We start from the raw sequence: 9,529 nt of genomic DNA on the forward strand, positions 1-9,529 counted from the left end.
TTTTTATCTGCCTTAAGTATTTATGTGGCCTCCGACACAGTGGAATCTGAGTACCTTCCAATCTCTTAATGCATTTATCCTTGCAGTGCCCCTGTGCGGCAGGGCAGGCTGGAGGCCCCATTGTACAGATGGAGAACCGAGGCACTGAGAGACTAAGTGAATTCCCCAAGGTCGCACAGGTGCAGGAAATTGAATCTGCGTCTTCAAGATCTCATGCTAACCAATGGGCCCTCCTCCCCCCTTTTCCTGGCCACTCTGCTGCTCCCTTCCGGGTATCTGGAGAGAGAGAAAGCAGCTTTGGTAGGGACTGCAGAGATTCCCTCTGCACCTGAGAATTAAGCAGCATGACAAAGGAATCTGCAAGCAATACCCGGCTCCTCCATCTCAACAGGCAAGAGTCATCATCGCTACTGCTGTGGGCTCCAGGGAAACTCCCATATGTTTGTATGAAACAATCAGGTAACTACTTGCCCTTAGTTGAAAAGTGTAATATTTTTTTCCCTGGGCGTCTGACTCAGTGAGATAGATGGGACCAGTGTGAAAATCGACACCATGCTGGTATAACATGCATAACCCTTCACAGCCACTTTTAAGAACAGCCATACACACACACACATCATATATGTATATATATAGTTCATTATCCGCTTGTACAAGACCACTCTATTAAATGCATATTGTTGACGTGACTGTATTTGCTCTAAAAAAGGGGAGGGGGGAGTAAAGAAAAATCTAAAATTTAAATCCAAAATGCAGCCCAAGATACCATCCTGCTTCTTTCCTGTTTTGTCAGCTACCCAATTTCCAGTGCCTTCTTACACAAAAGGACCAGGAATTTCTTACGTCCATCTTTTGGGAGGCAGAGTTCTGTGGGTTTGAGCGGAGCACTGACAAGCGAACAATTCCCTTAATATTGCTTAATGTTTCCTAATCGGAAGGGAGATGAGGAGTCCAGTCCTGCTCCCGTTGCAGCGGACATGCTCAATGGTAAAACTCTTGGTATCTTCAGTGGGAGAAGGATTGGGGCCCAGAGCAAACTGTCAACATGCCCTCCATGCATCAGCACCTACAAGGGAAAGGATTGCATACAAAGGGTTGTCCTGTCACACTGTGGGAAATTCACACTGACATCTCCCTTCAGTCTGAACTAGTCTCAATAATTTTGCAGCATTCCTGCTTTAGCTAATCTACTGGTTCCCAAATTATGGTCAACAGATCATCTGTGGCCCAGGGAGCTCTTGACGGTGGCTTCCAGAATGCATCCTGGGATTGTAGTATTGGAGGGGAACTGAGTGCAGGATGGAGTTGATGTCTTACAAAGCACTGTACAGAATGGAAACTTCAAAGAACCCTGTGCTGATGTTCTACAGCCACATACCCCCTTCTTTTAGCATAGCACTTTCTCCAGCCCCTGTGAAGCCTCACTGAGAGTTTTATCTTATTCTCATTGCTGGTGAAAGGTTTTAAGTTGCTGCACTGCCTTTGCTGAGAGCCTATCAGGAATAATCACTTGAATTGCTACAATTAAAGCAGTTTCTTTTTCTCTTGCTTTGCAGCAGGCGTCTCAGTACTCATATGTGGTGGGGACGCAATACAGATTCTCATGACAATAGGTAAGTAGGTAGGTAGTGGTATGTGAGAGCGAGCGAGACGCATTCATCTCTTTCCTTGAGGCAACGTCTTTACTTTTTCAGACTGGCACGCGTCTCTATTTTGGATAATAGAGGTAATTATAGCTGGAGTGTTCCTACTGCAAATCCAGCATGCAATTACAGAAATCTTATTGCTCTGAACCAGGAGAAAATGTAAGGGTGGATTATGGACAGACTATGAAAATCACACTCCTTGTCGTCCACTGCTTAAGTCAACGACTCAGGCAGCCTTCTGCTCTCCCCAAGGACCTATTTTCCTACACGAGATATAAGCAATTGACACTAATTGCAGGGGTAGGCATGAGTATCCTGTGGTGTAAGAAAAGAAACACCAGAAAGCAGTTCATCGAGATACTTCAAACCTTTCTAACACCAAGCAAAAGCTTGTGATATTTTCTAAATTCTGGACAATTAAATTCTTATAAAACCACAGATCTGGATGCAGAACATCTTATGCAACTTGGATGAGATATTTTCTCCCTGGTGTAATTACTCAGAAATCTATTATTATATTTTATGATGAAGCCTAAAATGTACAGCCTGTAGCCAGTTAAAAATATAGATTATCCAATGTATTCCCATCCCCTTCCATCACATGTATTTAAAAAAAAAATGCAAAGTATAACTCCTGGGATGTTAATGAACATTGCACATGGGCAGCTAAACAGAAACTAGGCCCAGATTCAGTTTACAAGCCAAACAATTTTAAGGGTGAAATTTACTTCTGTGCAGAAAGCCAGCCTAAGGCTTACACATCTCTTATGCCCTACAAGACTTAGGGTATGTCTACACTGGCAGAGTGACAGCACCGGCCGTTACAGCGCTGCTCAGAGAGCGCTGAGGGGAAACCGCTGTCGTGTGTTCACACTGTCAGCTGCCTGCGCCCATAACGTGTTCACACTTGCAGCAGTATTCGGAGCTGTGCACTCTGGGCAGCTATCCCACAAACCAGCTCTTCCTCTTCTGCCGCTAAGAGTTGTGGGAAGGTGACAGGGGTCGCGGGGCATCCTGGGTCCTGTCCCAATGCACCGTGATGCGTTGCTTCACACCCCAGCAATCCTTGGGCTTCCGTCTGCATTTGGGAGCCATCTTTCAACAGTTTGTGTACTGCGCGTCCTGCCTCTTCAGGCTGCAGCAATGGATCCCACTCTGTTGACCAATATGCTGCTCGCTCTCACGAACACGTCACGAGTGGCAGTGGAGTTATTCCTTAAACTACAAGGCAAGAGGAGTGCGACACTGATCTCATGCCATAGCTAGTACACGTGGCGAGATTGCTTGTGGCATTCACGGAGGTGCTGATCACAGTGGAACGCCGCTTTTGGGCTCGGGAAACAAGCACTGGGTGGTGGGATCACATGGTGATGCACATCTGGGATGATGAGCAGGGCTGCAGAACTTTCAGATGAGGAAAGACACATTCATGGGGCTGTGTGATGAATTCGCCCAAGCCCTGCGGTGCAAGGACACGAGAATGAGAGCTGCCCTGTTGTTGGAGAAGTGAGAGGCAATTGCACTGTGGAAGCTGGCTACTCCAGACTGCTGCCGATCAGTCACTAACCAGCTTAGAGGGGAAAGTCGACTGCTAGACTCATGTTGATGGAAGTGTGCAGGTCCATTAATCACACCCTGCTCTGAAAGACCGTGACTCTGGGCAACATGCATGACGTGGATGGCTTTGCACAAATGGGCTTCCCTAGCTGCGGAGGGGCGATAGATGGCATGCACATTCCAATTCTGGCACCAGACCACCTAGCCATCAAGTACTTTAATCGCAAGGGGTATTTCTCTATGGTCCTCCAGGCGCTTGTGGATCACCGTGGGTGTTTCACGGACATTAACGCAGGTTGGTCAGGAAAGGTGCGTGACGCATGCATCTTTCGGAACACTGGCCTGTTCAGGAAGCTGCAAGCAGGGACTTTCTTCCCAGATCAGAAGATCACCGTAGGGGAAGTCAAAATGCCCATTGTGATCCTGGGAGACCCCACCTACCCTTTAATGCCGTGGCTTACGAAGCCGTACATGGGGTACCTTGACAGCAGCAAGGAGCGGGTCAACAACAGACTGAGCAAATGTAGAATGACTGTTGAGTGTGCTCTTGGCCATTTAAAGGCCCGCTGGTATTGCCTATGTGGGAGGCTGGACCTGGCCTTTGACAATATTCCTACGCTTATAGCTGCATGCTGGACGCTCCATAATGTTTCTGGAGGGAAGGGTGAAAGCTTCACTCAGGGCTGGACTGCTGAGGCTCAGCGCCTGGAGGCTGAGTTTGAGCAGCCAGAGAGCAGGGCTATTAGAGTGGCACAGTGCGGGCCCATCAGGATCAGGGATGCCTTAAGGCATCAATCTGAAGCTGCAAGCCACTAATATTTGTTACTATGCTCAGGAGTGCCGTGCTTGTAATGCTAGGAGGTGACTGTGATTGGTGCAGACGATGCACTGTGAAGATTTAAGAAAATTGCCGGTTGCTCTGCAGGGCTCTGTTTGTTTTCAATTAATGGAATAAAGATTGCTTTCAAACCAAAACAATTATTTTATTAAAAAACAACAACCGGAGGAGAGAGACAAACAAAAAAAAAACACATCAGCCCTGAGGGGGATGGGGGAAGGGAGGGTCCCAGGAGGAGGTGGTAGGGTCCCGGGATGGTTAAAGATTTGTGTATGTCCAGGTATCACATCCAACCTTGTCCTCTGGAGTACAGTGCAGCAGGTACTGTACTTCTGCAGGGCTAAACTTCAGAGGGATGGGTGTTGAGTGCAATGGGTACTGGGAGTCTGCAGGGCAGGACAGGGATGGGGCAGGAATGGAATGCCGTGGGTACAGACTGGAGCCAGGAGGTTGATAAGAGTGTGTTGGAGGTGTCTGGGGGGCACATGGGAAAGAGTTTTGCGACAGTGGCTGCAGGGGAGGGCGGGCGCGGAGCTGCTCGGTTTGCAGTGCTGGTAGCACCTGGAGCATGTCCGTTTGGTGCTCCATAAAGTTTAAGAGCCGCTCTGTGGCTTCATTCTGGTGAGCCGTGCTCTCCCTCTGGTCCCTCGTCTCGCTGTCCTGCCACTCCTTCAATTCTTGTTTTTTGGCCACGGAGTGCCTCATGACCTCACGCAGAAAGTCCTCTTTTGTTCTTCGTGGTCGCTTTCTAATTCTGCCCAGCCGTTCAGCTGGCGATAACAAAGAGGGAGGCTGGGCTCCCAAGGTCACATCCGTGAAGCCAAAATGCAACATTTTGCAGAAGTAATATTGTTTGCAACACACAGACCACTGATTTAAAACACAGCCACTATTCACATACCTGTCACTAACTGGCTGACCCCAGGCAAGCAGACATGAGCCACAAGACCCCCAAAATGGTGAGTAACTGCAGGGGCAGGGGAAATCAGTGTTCCCGGACCCTACTGGACACGTGGCTCTTGGGGAGAGCTAGCGCGGGTGGTGGTTGGGGGGGAGAGAGCTAGTAATCATTCCTGTCCCCACACTTTTCACAGGCTGTGTTCATTATGGAAGCTATCTCGTTGCTGAGGGTGAGCAGGGAATCAAGGGAGGGTCTTCTCCATGACTGCAGCTTCCGCCCTGGCCCTTACGCGGCTCACCTATGTGCTGCAATGGTCCCTCCCCTCCCCCAATGACGGCAGAGTGGTGCGGGAAAGTTACCCTTAATGGGGCAAGAAACAAAGCAGCTCTGATAAAGAACCTGCGGCAGCGGATTGCCCAATATCTCCATGAGAGTTTCCTGGAGATCTCTGAGGCAGATTCCCGTGAAGTGAAGGAGTCAATCAACACCCTGTTCTGCTGCTCAGACTAGGCATGTGGTGGTACGTGCATCATACAGACACAAGCCTGCTTTCTGCAACCCTCCTGCCCCCAACAACTCGCTTCAGTGATTCCCAAAATCAAACCACGTATCAGGGGCCTCCTCTCCTGTTTGCGCTTCTCCAAGATCCAACAGTTGTGACTGGCTAGCCTCCTCTGTGGTAAAGAAGAGCTCCTGGCTGCATACATCTCTGACCTCCGAGTAGTCCTCTGCCTCTGCCCCCTCCACATCCTCGTCCAAGATTTCCTCCTCCTGGCTCGGTCCACTCTCGACTGACACGTGAGCCACCAAAGTATCCACAGTGGCCTTCGCAGTGGAGGTGGGGTTGCCATCGAGTATCATCTCCAGCTCTTTGTAGAACCGGCAGCTTGTGGGCGCAGCACCGGAGCAGTGGTTTGCCTCCCGCACCTTGTGGTAGGCGTCCCACAGCTCCTTCACTTTGACCCTGCACTGCAGTGTGTCCTGGTCACGGCCCCTTTCTGGCATACATTGTGAAATCTGGCCATAGGTGGTATAATTCCTATGGCTGGAGTGTAGCTGGGACTGCACAGTCTCCTCTCCCCAAATGCTGATGAGGTCCAGCAGCTCGGCATTGCTCCAAGCGGGGGATTGCCTGGTGCGTGGAGCAGACATGGCCACCTGGAAAGATGCGCAAGCCAACAGGAAGGGGACTTTGGAAATTCCCAAGGAATTTACGGGGTGGGGCTGATGGTTGGTCACCTGAGGGCAGGGCAGTAGAGTTCAAACCGATGACCAGAGAGGCAAGAACAGGCATCGTGGGACACCTCTCGGAGGCCAATCGCAGGGCTGTAATCGACCAGGGTGTCTACACCAACACTGTGCAGTACGTGGCTTGGCAGTGTGCACCTCGGGAGTTACAATGCAGAAAGCTGCTTTACTTGCAGAAACTTGCCAGTGTAGACAAAGCCCTAGACACCACTTAAATTCTGCATCAGCCCCTAGGTGCTGTGCTGGCTCTTTGCCCAGAGGTGACTTTCACCCTGAGTTAAGCTCGGATAATCATTTGGAGTTTCTATCCAAGCAGTTCTTTCCAAATATGCATTGAACCTGGATCTCTCGAGACCAAGACCAGTGTTTCCTTTTACAAAAATTACAGGAGGACTTGTGGCACCTTAGAGACTAACCAATTTATTTGAGCATGAGCTTTCGTGAGCTACAGCTCAAATAAATTGGTTAGTCTCTAAGGTGCCACAAGTCCTCCTTTTCTTTTTGCGAATACAGACTAACACGGCTGTTACTCTGAAACCTGTTTCCTTTTAGTGGTCTTTGGATCAAACCTTAGTTACAGCCCTGTCACCTGGGAGCATTTTATTATTGACATCATTTGGAGTCATGCAAGCTTAGTCAAGAGTCATGAGATCTTTTGCTTCAGGTCATCTACGGATCGTTCAAAGCAGAATTGCTTATTCAAAAGCCATGAGTCAGGCCCTTGAGAATCATGAGATTGTCTTAAAAACTCTGAGATTTTTAAGCAGTAATTAATTCAGGGTCCTTTTTACTTGCCTTTTGGTTTTGGAGCCTCTTGGGGGGAACGTGGGTCCCATTTTCAAGCTTTTGTTTGTAACAGTGAGGGCTAGAGCTTTTATATACCTCTGAGAGCTGAAAGCCTCGTATACTCACAGAGTCCAGGAGTAGGGTGTAAAAGGGTATGCACCCGCTATAGTGCTCTGCCTCTGTTTCCTCTTCTCTCAGGGCATAAGGTATGAGACAAAATTTCCCCAGCCTTTTCTACTTTATTAAGTCCACAAAAATTTGAAATAAATTCCACCCTTCCACCCTCACTCAGAATAAAGTCTCTCAGCCCTGCAGTCTCTCCACTTGCTTCCCGGGGGCTACACAACCCTCCTTCTTGGGCCTGTGTTTCTGGGCTCTCAGCAGCTTCCCCAGGCACTTCCTTCGAGAACCCTTGCAGCTCTTTCCCTCACCTCCCTGGGCTAAGAGAGAGATTCCCTACATCGCACCTTTCCCCCTGCTGCTGTCCCTTTATAGGCCCTAGGAGCCTTTCCTTAAGCCCAGCACTGCAGCAAGTGATCAGACACAGGTGCACTGGAGCCCACTCTCTCTTAAAGCGGGGATCTCTGAAAAATACCAAACATGGCCAGCTTCACGATGTCATGGTGAGCGCTGGCAATGCTGCAAGAGTGACTCTTCCCCCTTTGCCCATAGACAGCAGTTGGCTAGCAGAATGACAAATCCGCAACAGGATTCCAGGCTCCAAAATTGGATTCGTAAGTAAACCAAATCTCGGCGTGCTCTGAGACTCACCCATCCTTAAACGAAGCATTTTGGCTGGCCTGGGTTTGTTTCTCAGCTGGAATGACTAGGATGAGCACTCCACCCCTTCTTTTTTAAATAGATTTAAGCCACACCATTTAAATTACTCAGAACACGGTGCAAAGGCCATCAAGGGAGGATTATGTGTAACAGAATCCCAGCCGAGGTTAAAAGCTGGACAAACTGCCCCTTTAACTCGATGGTGGACCATGGGCCTTTAGCAAATCAACCTGCCCAAATGAAATGACTTAATTATGTCTGTCTGTATTAAAGGTGATGTGGGAGGACTTCAGTCATTACTGGAAGAGGTCCCAAGGGAAATGCCTCCGTTAAGCTGGTAGGAAGCCACCGACTCTGGATGGAGCAGACAGGAGAGCTACTATGGACGCAGGGTTTAATTAGCAGGAGGCGTGAAAAGCCAGCGATCCAGCCCAGCATTCTCTGGATTTCGTCTCTGGCACATGAAGGGTTTGCCTGTTCCCCACGAGCGCATTCTATTTTGGAATGTGTTCATTGTTCGGATGCTTCGACACAGCTGTGCCCGTTCATTCACCGCCCAACGTGTCACTCAGCTGAAGCACAAGGCTTTGGGGGAGTGTGTGCGCAGGCCCGGGAGGGAGGGAGGGAGGGAGCGAGGGAAAGGCAGCGTCAATGTGTCAGATGTTTGGGAATGTCGGGCGATAGATGAGATCAAAAACCAGAAAGGAGGAATCAGGAAGGGGGCAGTTTTTTACAGCACAAAGGCTGCTACTTGAGTGGAGATTTCGAGAGTAATCCCCAGCCATCCTAACCGTCACCATGTTGGTCAATAATCCAAGATCTTGGATCAACAGCTTCCCTTGGGCTACAGTAAACAGTGAGCATCCCCAAGCAGCAAGCTGATTGCTCCCTCAAGCCTGACACCCAGGGCCTAGGCGGTACCCAGGAAGGATGCTAGGCAGAGATCTAGAACGATGAAAATGGACCCGCTGCAGTCCCACCCTCCCTCTGCTGCTGAGTTTAGCACTTTCTGCAGTAAGTCAACAGCCACATGTGCAACTGAAGTGTGGTCAAGCCTTGCCCCGGGATGTGTTAGTCCGTCGGTGCCCTGCCCTACTCCGGAAGCTGTGTCAGAGCTGAGTTGAGCCCTGCGGCTGCTGGGGCAGGGCCCCATTTCCAGGGAAACAAGGTCCACAGGGTGCTGGGAGTGACTCACACGGAGATCATTCCTGTAAGAGAAAGAGGGAAGGAGTGGGTCCCCCACCTCTTCCTCAGGGAAGGATCGGCTGACTGCACAGTGGGGAGGTAAAGCAGGTGTTTGGGCTACACCCATTGATTTGAATGGGAACCATCCCTGCAGGTTTTATCCCTGGCTCTTCCATTTCCTGAGGCTAGCAGACTGGGAATGTGGCAGGGACATTCTGTTCCCTGACGCATATATTCCGCTGCCTGGAAACCACAGCAAAAGCAATCTCACACGTGGGGACGCCGATCGGCCTCTGCATGATGGCATCAGAATGATGGTGCTTTGCTGGGAGCACACCAAGGCACCATGGCAGCAAAGGAGGAGCATTTTGTCTCATGTATGTGGCATATCAGGCCGCACCAATTCTCCGTTCTAGAGCCCCTCATTGCTTTGGAAACAGATCTTGCCTTTGAAGCTTCGCATCTGGGAGCAGCTAAACCCGTCAGATGGCAGAAGCCATAACATCCCCAAATTCACAGTCCTGGGCCAAATGCCACAAACAACCTGCAAAGTCATATAGGGTTTCATTGGGTTGCTGGTGAGTTTCC

This window comes from Lepidochelys kempii, chromosome 9 (genome assembly GCF_965140285.1).
Source record: "Lepidochelys kempii isolate rLepKem1 chromosome 9, rLepKem1.hap1, whole genome shotgun sequence".
Classification (NCBI taxonomy): Eukaryota; Metazoa; Chordata; order Testudines; family Cheloniidae; genus Lepidochelys; species Lepidochelys kempii.